The sequence below is a fragment of the Ornithorhynchus anatinus genome, chromosome 11, assembly GCF_004115215.2.
Source record: "Ornithorhynchus anatinus isolate Pmale09 chromosome 11, mOrnAna1.pri.v4, whole genome shotgun sequence".
In the NCBI taxonomy this organism is placed as follows: Eukaryota; Metazoa; Chordata; class Mammalia; order Monotremata; family Ornithorhynchidae; genus Ornithorhynchus; species Ornithorhynchus anatinus.
This window is the reverse complement of record NC_041738.1, coordinates 16750746-16763261: the sequence shown is the minus strand read 5'-3', so window position 1 is coordinate 16763261 and position 12516 is coordinate 16750746. Positions and strand designations below refer to the sequence as shown.

The following is a 12516-nucleotide window of genomic DNA, read 5'->3' as shown; positions in this document are numbered from 1 at the left end:
GCGGCAGAGGAGCGGAGCATGCGGGGTGGGCAGTAGAAAAAGAGAAGGGAGGAGAGGTAGGAAGGGGCAAGGTGATGGAGAGCCTTGAAGCCTAGAGTGAGGAGTTTTTGTTTGGAGTGGAGGTTGATAGGCAACCACTGGAGGTGTTTAAGAAGGGGAGTGACATGCCCAGAGCGTTTCTGCAGGAAGATGAGCCGGGCAGCGGAGTGAAGAATAGACTGGAGCGGGGCGAGAGAGGAGGAAGGGAGATCAGAGAGAAGGCTGACACAGTAGTCTAGCCGGGATATAGCAAGAGCCTGTAGCAGTAAGGTTGCATCCCCTTGGACTCTAATTTCTCCCCTAAGGCCTCAAGCCACTCCTGTCCCTTGCAGGGATGCTCCTGGGTCAGCCGGGCTTCTCATAGTTAGTGGGGTGGAGGACCTGGGCATTAATGGCAGTTGTCACTGGTATCACTCAGCCCTTCCTCCCTTCTAACTATAAAAGAAGCACTCAGGACCACCTACTTGTGCACTCCAAGGGAGATGCTCAACCATTCATTCATTCAATAGTATTTATTGAGCGCTTACTATGTGCAGAGCACTGTACTAAGCACTTGATACATACATTTTGGCAACAGATAGAGACAATCCCTGCCCACTGACGGGCTTACAGTCTAATTGGGGGAGATAGATAAAAACAATAGCAATAAATAGAATCAAGGGGAGGTACAGCTCATTAACAAAATAAATAGGGTAATAAAAATATATACGAATGAGCAAATGAGCACAGTGCTGAGGAGAAGGGCGAGGGGGAGGAGCAAACCTCGTAGGACTGGGCATGCTCAGAAGGTGGAGTCAAAGCTGCTAAGCCAGAACAGGTTTAAAGGGCCATTTTGCCCCTGGGGAATTGTCCTGTCCTGCTGTGCTGCAAATATCTGCAGGTTCAGGGTATGTTTGGCTGACATCTGGCCAAGACGTTGTAATAGATCGCTAGATGGAAAATAAAGGGACTTAGATGTCTTTTGTTAGCCAGAAAGACACCTATCAGTCGAGCATCGACCACATGAGAAGCAGCATGGTAGAGTGGATAGAGCATGGGCCTGGGAGTCAGAAGGTCACGGGTTCTAATCCCGGCTCTGGCAGTTGTCTGCTATCTGACCTTGGGCAAGTCACTTGACTTCTCTGGGCCTCAGTTCCCTCATCTGTAATGTGGGGATTGAGACAGTGAGCTCCTAGTGGGTCAGGAACTGTGTCCAACCCAGTTTCCTTATATCCACCCTAGCACTTAGTACAGAGCCTGGCACATAGTGAGCGTTTAACAAATACCATAATTATCATTATTATTATTATTGCTCCTCCAAGCCATAAGAGCCACTGTGGGAGGTAATAGTTGACCATGGGCCACGCCATGGCAGGCAGTCTTATGAGGAGCAGACCCTGATATAAGACCCAGATGAAGGGTTGGGAGTAGGGAGGTTGGGGGGGGTTGGATGTGTAGGACCAGAAGTTTTCCTCAGTCCTCCGACTAGGATTAATAATAATGCTGGTATTTGTTAAGCGCTTACTACATGCCAAGCACTGTACTAAATGCTAGGGTGGCTACAAGGGTGGATGAGAAGCAGCGTGGCGCAGTGGAAAGAGCACGGGCTTTGGAGTCAGGGCTCATGAGTTCGAATCCCAGCTCTGCCACTTGTCAGCTGTGTGACTGTGGGCAAGTCACTTAACTTCTCTGTGCCTTAGTTCCCTCATCTGTAAAATGGGGATTAAGACTGTGACCCCCACGTGGAACAACCTGATCCCCCTGTGTTTACCCCAGCGCTTAGAACAGTGCTCAGCACATAGTAAGCGCTTAACAAATACCAACATTATTATTATTACAAGGTCATCAGGTTGTCCAATATAGGGGGCTCACAGTCTTCATCCCCATTTCCCAGATGAGGTAATTGAGGCACAGGGAAGTGAAGTGACTTGCCCAAAGTCACACAGCTGACAAGTGGCAGAGACAGGATTAGAACCCACGACCACCGACTCCCAAGCCCGGGCTCTTTCCGCTAAGTCACGCTGCTTCTCGTACACTTATTAGGCTAGCAGAGCGTGGTTATGGGGGAAAAAAATGGGGCATGGTGCTAAGGAGGAGGCAGGGGAGCTCTGCTTAGGTCCCCAGCAACACTGCATATTTCAAATTAAATGACTTCCTTATAAAATTCTGCCAGCTGGTAGCTGCTAGGTCCCCACCTACTAGAGGAACTTGTGTTAGTTGCTGAGCCCTTCATATCATCTGCTGCTGCTCTGAACTTTCTTTTTTGAATGCCCTATCTTCCTCATGTCCTTTCAGTCACTCCATGAATGCCCTAGCTCCCCCATGTCCTTTCAGTCACTCCACCCCTGCCCCCTTTGCACAGTATCTCTCCATCCCCCCTACTCACACACAAGCTCCTCTCAGCTCACTCCCATCCAACCTTTCCCCTCCCCTCATGCCGTCGCCTCCAACGCCATCCCTGTTATCCTTTCCCAGGGCCCATTCATCCCCCTTCCCGGGGCCCTAGCCCCCGTCAGTTCATTCCCAACCAATCTCTTCCTACCCCTCACGTGAGATCTCCCTAAAATCTCCCCTGCTTCTTCTCTCCAGTACCTCCCTCCTCCTCCACCCTCTTCAAATCTCCTAATTTCCCCAGTAGCATCTTAAGAGGACATTTCTCACCATCTCTCAAAATCTACCCCTTCACCTGTGCTCTGACCCCATTTCTTCATACTTTATCAAAGCACTTGCTCCCTCACTTTTTCCCTCCCTGACAGCCATTTTCAGCCATTAACTTTCCAATGGCTTCTTCCACACTGCTTTAAAACATGCTTCTATATCCCTTATCCTTAAAAAAGCCTCCCTTGACCTCACAGCTCCCTCCAGTTATTGTCCCATATCCCTCCCAGCATTCTTCTCTGAACTCTCTGAGCAAGTTGTCTACACCCACTGTTTCCACTTCCGTTCCTCCAGTTCTCTTCTCAATCCCTTTCAATCGGGTTTCTGCCCCCTTTCACACTGCCCTCACTAAGATCACTGATGACCTTCTTGCTAAATTCCACAGCCTCTACTTCATTGTCTTGACTCATGCTGTCGAGTAGTCTCTGACCCATAGCGATGTCATGGACACCTCTCCTAGAACATCCCACCTCCATCTGCAGTTGTTTTGATAGTGTATCCATAGAGTTTTCTTGGTAAAAATACAGAATGGTTTACCAATGCCTCCTTCCACACAGTAAATTTGAGTCTCCACCCTCGCCTCTCTCCCACGCTGCTGCTGCCCAGCACAGGTGAGTTTTGACTTGTAGCAGATTATCTTCCACTCACCAGCCACTGCCTAAACTAGTAATGGAATGGATATGCTTCTACTTGACTCTCCCTCCCTTAGTTGAGACTGGTAGAATACTGGAAACTCTCCAGGTGCGACCCTAAGAAAGGCTCTACTCCATTGCAATTCTCCAAACCTCTCAGCTTCCTTGGACACTGTGGACCATGCACGTATCCTTGAAGCATTATCCAACCTTACTTTCACTGACATTGTTCACTCCTGGTTCTACTCCTATCTCTCTGGATGCTCATTCTCAGTCACTTTGCAGGTTTCTCCTCTGCCTCCCACCCGCTGACAGTGCTCAGTTCTCAATGATCAGTTCTGGGTCCCTTTCTATTCTTCATCTACACCCACTCCCTTGGAGAACTCATTCATTTCCCCAGTTTCAACTACCATCTCTATGAAGATGATTCCTAAATTTACGTATCCAGCCTTGACCTCACTCCTCTGCTATCTCACATTTCCTCCTGCCTTCTGCACATCTCTACCTGGACGTTCCTCCGACACCTCAAACTAAACATGCCAAAAACAGAACTCCTCATCTTCCCCCCAAGCCAAACCTTGTCCTCCCCCTGCCTTTCTCATTATTTCCATCACCACCACCCTCTCTCGTCTCACAAACCAGAAAACTCATGTTATCCTTGAGCCATCTCTCTCATTCAACCCACCTGTTCAATCTGTCACCAAACCAAACAAATCTTGTTTGTATTTGTTACTCTGGCCCTCCTCAGGCTCAGTGTCCATGACCGAGATAAGCTTCAGGCTGCTTTTAACACGGAGCCCAGCAAAGAGAGTCTTTGTTGTGTGGCAGTTTTCCCCCATGCTCCTTCCCCTTCCTGGCTCTGAACAGTGGTCTGGGTTGAGGTCCGCGGTGTAGAGAGGGAGATTCAAGGCACTTTGTGACCCCTGCAGTCCAAGGTGGTCCACTCTACAGTGCATAGTGTACGGGGGGGAGGGAGGGGGTGACCTGCTGACACCACCCCTCCCGTCCCCACAGTGGCTCCTGAAGCTGCTGCAGGATACCTCCAACTCCTGCCTTATAATAATAATATTCATTCATTCATTCAATCATATTTATTAAGTGCTTCCTGTATGCTAAGCGCTTGGGAGGGTGCAACAAAAGACATATTTCCTGCTCACAACAAGCTCACGGTCTACAGGGACAGACATTAATACACATAAATAAATTACAGATAGATAGATATACATATGTGCTGTGGGGATGGGAGGGAGGATGAATTAAGGGAGCAAGTCAGGGTGATGCAAAAGGGAGTGGGAGAAGAGGAGAGGAGGGCTTACTCAGGGAAGGCTTCTTGGAGGATGTGCCTTCACTAGGGCTTTTCAGTGGGGGAGAGTATATGAGGAGGTAAGCCAGAGGTAGGATGTGGGTAAGAGGTCTGCGACAAGATAGATGAGATAGAGTTACAGTGAGAATGAGTGAAGTGACTCGCCCAAGCTCACACAGCAGACTTGTGGTAGATGTGGAATTAAAACCCAGCACCTTCTGACTCCCAGGCCCATGTTCTATCTGCTAGGCCATGCTGCTTCTCACCCTAACACATCTTGGGATTGACCTTAGTGACCTGTGTTTCCCCATTGCCTTGGTATTTTGAGGGTGCCTCCTGCACTCCCTACCCCCGCACTCAGGCCACGTGCCTCCAAGATGGAGGATCGTGCCATGAGGCGGTTGGTGATCAATGGACCATTGGAAGTAGGACTAAGAGCAATGAACAGGGTTCCGCTGGAGAACAAGGGATGCGGCTTCATGGTCAACCACCACTGAAAAGCCCCAGAACCCAACTGATAGCACAGGGCCTAATGAGGGTTCGCTCCTGTGGGAGTATCTTTGGGGAAGGCCAGGAGGAAGCCAAGGGGAGCTGACTGTCAGCTCAGAGTGGGTTTACACAAATGAAAGTTTATGTTAAAAAACCCTGACTGTTCATGGGGCCTGCGTTCAGTACCTGGACCGTTCACTACCTGGACCCATGGTCTTGTGTTGAGCCCTTGGGAGGGAGTAGAATTAAAAGTGCCTGACTTAGAGCAAGTTGTGGTCTCTGTATTCTCTACCCTATATCTCACAAGGAGAGGTAGCAATTCTATCTTCACAACATCTCTAGAATCAGCTCTTTCCAATCCATCCAAACAGCTATTACGCTGATCCAACCATTTATCCCACCTTTACAGCAGCCTCCTCACTGACCTCCCTGCCTCCTGTCTCTCCCCACTCCAGTTTGTACTTCACTCTGCTGCCCAAATCATTCTTCTAAAAAAGTGTTGAGTCCTTGTCTCACACTCGTCAAGAACCAACAGTTAGTTGCCTTTCTATCTCTGCATCAAAAAGAAACTCCTTACTATTCAGTTTTAAAGCACTGAATCAGCTCACCCACTCCCACCATATCTGACTGATTTCCTATTACAGCTCAGCCTGCGCACTTCACTCCTCTAGAACCAGCTTGCTTTATCATGCCTCAGTCTCATCTTTCTCACTGGCAGCCCTTCGCCCATGTCCTCCCTCTGACCTAGAATTCCCTTTCCCTCCAGACCACCACTCTCCCCATCACAACTCCTTGAAGATACCTTCTCCAATTAAGCCCTCTTTCAACACTGTGTACATATCTGTAATTTATTTATTTATTTATAATAAGTTTGCTTCCCCCAGTAGTCTGTAAGCTTTTAGTGGGCAGAGACTTGTCTCCCACCTCTGTTGTATTTTACTTAGAGAAACAGTGTGACCTAAATGGAAAGAGCACAGGCTTGGGAGTTAGAGAACCAGGATTCAAATCTTGCCTTTGCCACGTGCCTGCTGTGTGAACTTGCTCAAGTCACTTAACTATCTCTACCTCAGTTCTCTCATCTGCAAAATGGGGATTCAATACCTGTTCTCTTTCTTATTTAGACTGTGAGCCCCATGTGGGACCTGCTGATCGTATTTCTACACCAGTGCTTAGTACAGTTCTTGACATATAGTAAGCACTTAGAAAAAATTACAATTATTTTTAATTATTATTATTACTCTCCAAGTAGTTAGTTCTGTGCTTTGCACACAATAAGCACTTAATAAATATCATTGATTGAAAATTGACTTCAATATGAAAATATATTGCTGATGATGCTGTTTAGATCAAAATTGACTCCACTGACTAGTAATCCTTGACCTGGGCAGAAAGAGATGGGGGTAAAATGGAAAATGTGGTCCTTGAGCCTTAGTCAGATTCAAGGGAGAGATTATTAATCATTCATTCATTCAATTAATCAATCGTATTTATTGAGCACTTACTGTGTGTGCAGAACATTGTACTAAGCACTTGGGAGAGTACACTCTAACAATGAACAGACACATTCCCTGCCCACAAGGAGCTTAAAGTCTAGGGGACGAACTTACAGTCTAGAGTCTAAATCGATCATATTTATTGAGTGTTTATTGTGTATAGAACATTGTACTAAGCACTTGGAAAAGTACAGCGTAGCAGAGTTGGTAAAGTCGTCCCCTGCCCAAAAAGAGCTTACTGTCTAGAGGGGGAGGTAGATGGGGGAGGGGAGAGTGACACAGGGTGTCAATTAATCAGTGGTATATATTGAGCTCTTATTATATACAGAGCCTGGGAGAGTACAGTACAGTATTGTTGGAGGACAAGATCCCTACCCATAAGGATCTTAAGATCTAGAGGCATGTGAAGCAACATGGCATAGTGGATAGAGTGTGTGCCTGGGAGTCAAAAGGTCATGGGTTCTAATCCCAGCTCCACCACAAGTCTGATGTGTGACCTTGGGTAGGTCACTTAACTTCTCTGTACCTCAGATACCTCATCTGTAAAATGGAGTTTGAGACCGTGACCCTCACATGGGACAAGGGACTGTGTCCAACCCGTTTTGCTTATATCCACCCCAGCTTTTACTACAGTGTCTGGCACATATTAAGCACTTAACAAATACCATAATTATTATTATTTTTATTAGAGGTAAAGACAGACATTAAAATAAATTACAGATAAGGGAAATGGGAAAGTATAAGGATATAAATATAAGAGGTGTCAGTCTGGGGTTAGGGTGATTATCAAGTGCATAAAGGGGTGCAGGTCTAAGAGTATGGGTGACACAGAAGGGAGGGCAAATAGGGGAAATGAGGGCTTATTCAGGGAAGGACTCTTGAAGGTGATGGGATTTTAGGATGCCACCACCCCATACTAGGTGCTTCCCAGTGTTGCTGTCCCTTATGCCCTCTCCTACGCCCTCCCAGTCCTGCACAAGGGAAAGAAACTGTTTGGAAAAGAAGAAGAAGAAGCAGGAGGAGAAGGAGGAAGAGGAAGATTATTTGTGGTATTTGCTTATTGCTTCCTAGTACCAAGTGCCATGAACTGTACTAAGTATTGGGGTACCTACATTAAAAGCAGATAGAGAAGCAGTGTGGCCTACTGGAAAGAGCACAGAACTAGCAGTCAGAAGATCCAGTTCTACCACTTGCCTCCTGGGTGACCTGGAGGAAGTCACTTCACTTCTAAGGGTCTCTACTTCCTCATCTGTAAAATGGGGTGAAATACCTCTTCTCCCAACCCCTTATACTGTGAGGGCCAGTTAATCAATCAATCAATCAATCAATCTACTGTATTTATTAAGCACTTACTGTGTGCAGAGCACCATACTTCCCTCTGGTCCTCCCCCTCTCCCGTACCATCCCCTCAGGGCTGTACTCGTCCGCTCAACTGTATATATCTTCATTACCCTATTTATTTTGTTAATGAGATGTACATCACCCTGATTCTATTTATTTGCTATTGCTTTAATGAGATGTTCTTCCCCTTGATTCTACTTATTGCCATTGTTCTTGTCTATCTCCCCCGATTAGACTGCAAGCCCGTCAAAGGGCAGGACTGTCTCTATCTGTTATCTATTTGTACATTCCAAGTGCTTAGTACAGTGCTCTGCACATGGTAAGCGCTCAATAAATACTACTGAATGAATGCATGCTTGGGGGAGTACAATATAATAGAGTTGGCAGTCACATTCTCTGTCCACAGTGAGCTTACAATATAGAGAAGGGAGACAGATGTTAATATAAATAAATAAATTGTGGATATGTACCTAAGTGCTATGGGACTGAGGGAAGGGTTAATAAAAGGACCAAATCCAAGCTCCTCATGGGAGAGAGACCGTATCCAACTGAATTTTATTGTATCTACCCCACGGCTTGGACCATAGCGTGGCCTAGGGCTAGTGGAAAGAGCACGGGTCTAGGAGTCAGAGGACCCGGATTCTAATCCTGGCTCTGCCATGTGCCTGCTGTATGACCTTGGACAAGTCACTTAACTTCTCTGTGCCTCAGTTTCCTCCACCATAAAATGGGGATTCAATAGCTGTTCTCCCTCCTACTTAGACTGTGAGCCCCACGTGGGACAAGAACTGTGTCTAACCTGATAAACTTGTATCTATCCCAGCGCTTGGAATAGTGTTTGACACATGTAAGTGTTTAACAAATACCATTATTAGTAGTAGCAATAGTAAGTGCTTAACAAATACCACAATTATTCATATTACTAGTTTGGATTCAGAACGGGTATTCAATCCCTTTTCTAACAAGAGGAAACTGAGGCACAAAGAAGGCAAGGCATTTGTCCAAAGTCACACAACCACAGAAGCAGCGTGGCTCAGTGGAAAGAGCCCGGGCTTGGGAGTCAGAGGTCATGAGTTCGAATCCCAGCTCTTCCACTTGTCAGCTGTGTGACTGTGGGCAAATCACTTCACTTCTCTGTGCCTCAGTTACCTCATCTGTAAAATGGGGATTAAGACTGTGAGCCCCACGTGGGACAACCTGATTCCCCTGTGTCTACCCCAGCACTTAGAACAGTGCTCTGCACATAGTAAGCGCTTAACAAATACCAACATTATTATTATTACCACAGGCAAGGGGCAGAGCCAGGATGAGAACCCAGATCCCTTGACTCCCAGGATCATGCCCTTTCCACTAGACCACACTGACTGGATGCCTCATGATACCAGGGTTAGCACTGTCCTCTAAGAAAGAGGGTGGAAACCCCAAAGCCACTGTCCATTCAGTTCCTGCATAATCCTGCAGCATCCTGGCCACTGGGACTCCTGCGCTGCTCCTCCCTTACTTCAACCCTCCCCGCCAAAATATCCATTCTGGAAAAGCGCAGCAGACTCTGATGTTGCTGCCATCAGTTATATCAAGTCTTCTGAAACACTGGAGTAATTTGCCATCCTTATCCCCTGTGCAGTAGAGGAGGCCAACAGTGTTTTGTGCCCACTATACCGAGAGGGAAATTGAAACACAGAGAGTCCACAGTCATTCCTGCCTTCATGGTCCTTTGGCTCCCAGGTCCATGCTTTATCCACTAGACTACACTACTTCCTTTGATTTATTTATTTATTGATTGATTGATGGAAATACTTAGGGTGTAGATTGGAGCTGTGAATTGTTTGACTGAGGTTATTCATGCCCTCCCTCATTTTTTACCCCTTGTGATTCCTGTTCAGGAAGACGCAGAGGCCCCCAGAGCCCGTCTGGTGGGAAGCCTGGCTTGTTTTGGGCTGGGTCCCAAAGCTCTCACTCCAGCTCCTCCTCCACCCACTCCACAGCCAACAAAGCCTCCCACACCCAGCAGAAACCATCAACAGAAGCCATGCCCCCTCCTGGGGCCTTGTCCTTTCATACAGCCTGGTGGGGCTGGAGGCCAGTAGTGTGGAACCTAAGAAAGTCCATCCCACCACCTTGAACAAGATGGGCTCTCCAGTGGACTCCACCCCTAGCCAGAGCCGGCTCTTCCAGACTATCTGAGATGATCTGAGCCTCAATGGACACTCCCCAAGGCCAGCCCAGGACAGAATCTCCTCCTACACAGATTCTTGCAGGGAAGGGGGCATGGGGGGAGGGCCCTCTTAGCATCTTAGGAGCAGCTGCCACTTGCCACTTCCAGGCTCCATCAGGCCATCCATCCATCCATCCCCCAAAATCCACTCCCCCCACATCCATTAGAGGCATGGGGCAGGCCCACCAAGAACACTGCTTCTCCAAAACACTAAATAAAAGAAAATTTAAGGCAAGAGCATGAGCAGAAAACCCTCTCTGCTCAACTTCCTGCCTTGCTGAATGTTGGGAAGAGCAGGTCAGAGGGAGTCCAGAACACAACAAGCCTGGCTAGGAACAGCTCCAGCTCATTGATGCCCAGTGGCCTGGAGACACATAGGGGCTGGGTTTGCTTCCATTTCCAGGCCCAACCCAGAGTTACTTCTGCACAAACTGTGCGGTTTGTAGGTAGGGTTGAACAGCCCTCCTGCCGGCCCCCCGCAGCATGGAGATCCAGTCTTAGCTTTCTCTTCTCTGTCTGGCCAGCACCTTATCAATCCTGTCCCTACAGGTTGGATTATTGTGTCAGCTTCTCTCTGATCTCCCTTCCTCCTGTCTCTCCCCACTCGAGTCAATTCTTAATTCCGCTGCCCATGGAACATCTTCTTGCAGAAACGCTCTGGGCACCTCACTCCCCTCCTTAAAAACCTCCAGTGGTTGCCTATCAACCTCTGCACAAAACAAAAACTCCTCACTCTGGGCTTCAAGGCTTTCCATCACCTTGCCCCCTCCTACCTCACCTCCCTTCTCTCTTTCTACTGCCCACTCGGCATGCTCCGCTCCTCTGCCGCTCACCTCCTCACTGTCCCCCATTCACGCCTATCCCGCCCGTCGACCTCTCGCCCACGTACTACCGCTGTCCTGGAATGCCCTCCTTCCTCACCTCTGCCAAACTAACTCTCTTCCCCTCTTCAAAGCGCTACTGAGAGCTCACCTCTTCCAAGAGGCCTTGCCAGACTGAGCTTCCCCTTCTCCCTCTGCTCCCTTTCTGCTCCCTCTCTGCTCCCCCTCCGCCCTCTGCTCCCTCCCCTTTCCTCCCTTTCACCTCCCCTCACTCAGCCCCTTTCCCTCTGCTCCTGCCCCTCTCTCTTCCTCCCCTCAACACTGTGCTCATTGTATATATTTTTATTACCCTACTTATTTTGTTAATGAGGTGATTATGTTGTCTTGTTTTTGTCCTTCTGTCTCCCCTGATTAGACTGTAAGCCCATCATTGGGCAGGGATTGTCTCTATCTGTTGCCGAATTGTACATTCCAAGCGCTTAGTACAGTGCTCTGCACATAGTAAGCGCTCAATAAGTACGAATGAATGAATGAATGAATGAATGAATGAATGAATACAGCTCTGCTTGCTCTGACGTCTGGATCACCAAGAAACCAAGGATGATTTCATAATGCCTCGGTCCTGCCTGTGGGATTCATGGTGACTACTTCCTCGGCTCTGAGGAGCATTTTCTTTTGATAGTTCCAAGAATTCTTTCGGCCATTATCACATTCACCTCCCCAATCCCCATATGGTGGGCAAGACTTAATATTTCCAGCCCAGTCTTTCCTGCGTGACCACCACCTCCAGCAGAAGTCAACCACGAGAGGGCAGAATCGAGCTAGATAAATGCAAGTTATCAGCCAGGCCAATCTGCTATTTTTGTAGTTATTACTGCACTTCCCCAACTATTCCTGGAGAACGATCACCAGGTCAGTTTTTACTGCGGTATAGTTCATCATCTGAGATTAGGCACATGGTTCTGCTCTCAGCCCTAATAGCTGAAAAGTAGCTGAAATGTCCAGTAAATGCCAGATTGTTTTCATCAGAGTTGCAGGCCAGAGGGTCACAGAGTGGTCAGCGACCCCCACCTGCTAAAGGGCCAGGTCCTATGTTCCTGAAAACAAAGGATAGGGGCCCTCTAAGATCTGGACATCAAACCATCAGCAAATTGGGAGGTTAATGTGAGGTCATTTGTCCATGACTGCCCCACGTTAGTGTTCAGGATCTGCTTCCTTATAGACTGTGGCCTTCAACAGATGGAGAAGGAGAGCTACATTCTTCAAGTCTTTTTCCCAGGAAAAGTATCGTGATGGAGTTGGAATCCTAATGAATCTTGGAAATCTGTGCTTGGAGGATGATTTGTTATTTCTCAGGAATTTGGCACCATCAGACGCAGGTTTTTCCAAAACCTGAAAAATTAACTCCTTTTTGCAGTGGCAAAATTGAGAAGCAGCATGGCCTAGTAGATAGAGAATGGGACTGGTAGTCAGAAGAACCTAGGTTCTAAACCCTGCTCCATCACTTGCCTGCTGATCAATCAATAAATATGATTGAATGAATGAA

The 12516-nt window shown here is 47.6% G+C and overlaps 1 long non-coding RNA gene and 1 other non-coding gene across 2 annotated transcripts in view; one reads left to right on the top strand and one right to left on the bottom strand.

Moving 5' to 3' along the window:
- LOC114814965 overlaps positions 1–12516 on the top strand; it is a 51036-nt gene that overhangs the window by 23822 nt on the left and 14698 nt on the right. The gene's annotated exons all lie outside the window — the stretch shown is intronic.
- LOC114815344 lies at positions 3298–3435 on the bottom strand. Its single transcript, XR_003763107.1, has one exon. It is a non-coding gene; the product is annotated as a small nucleolar RNA SNORA7 (small nucleolar RNA).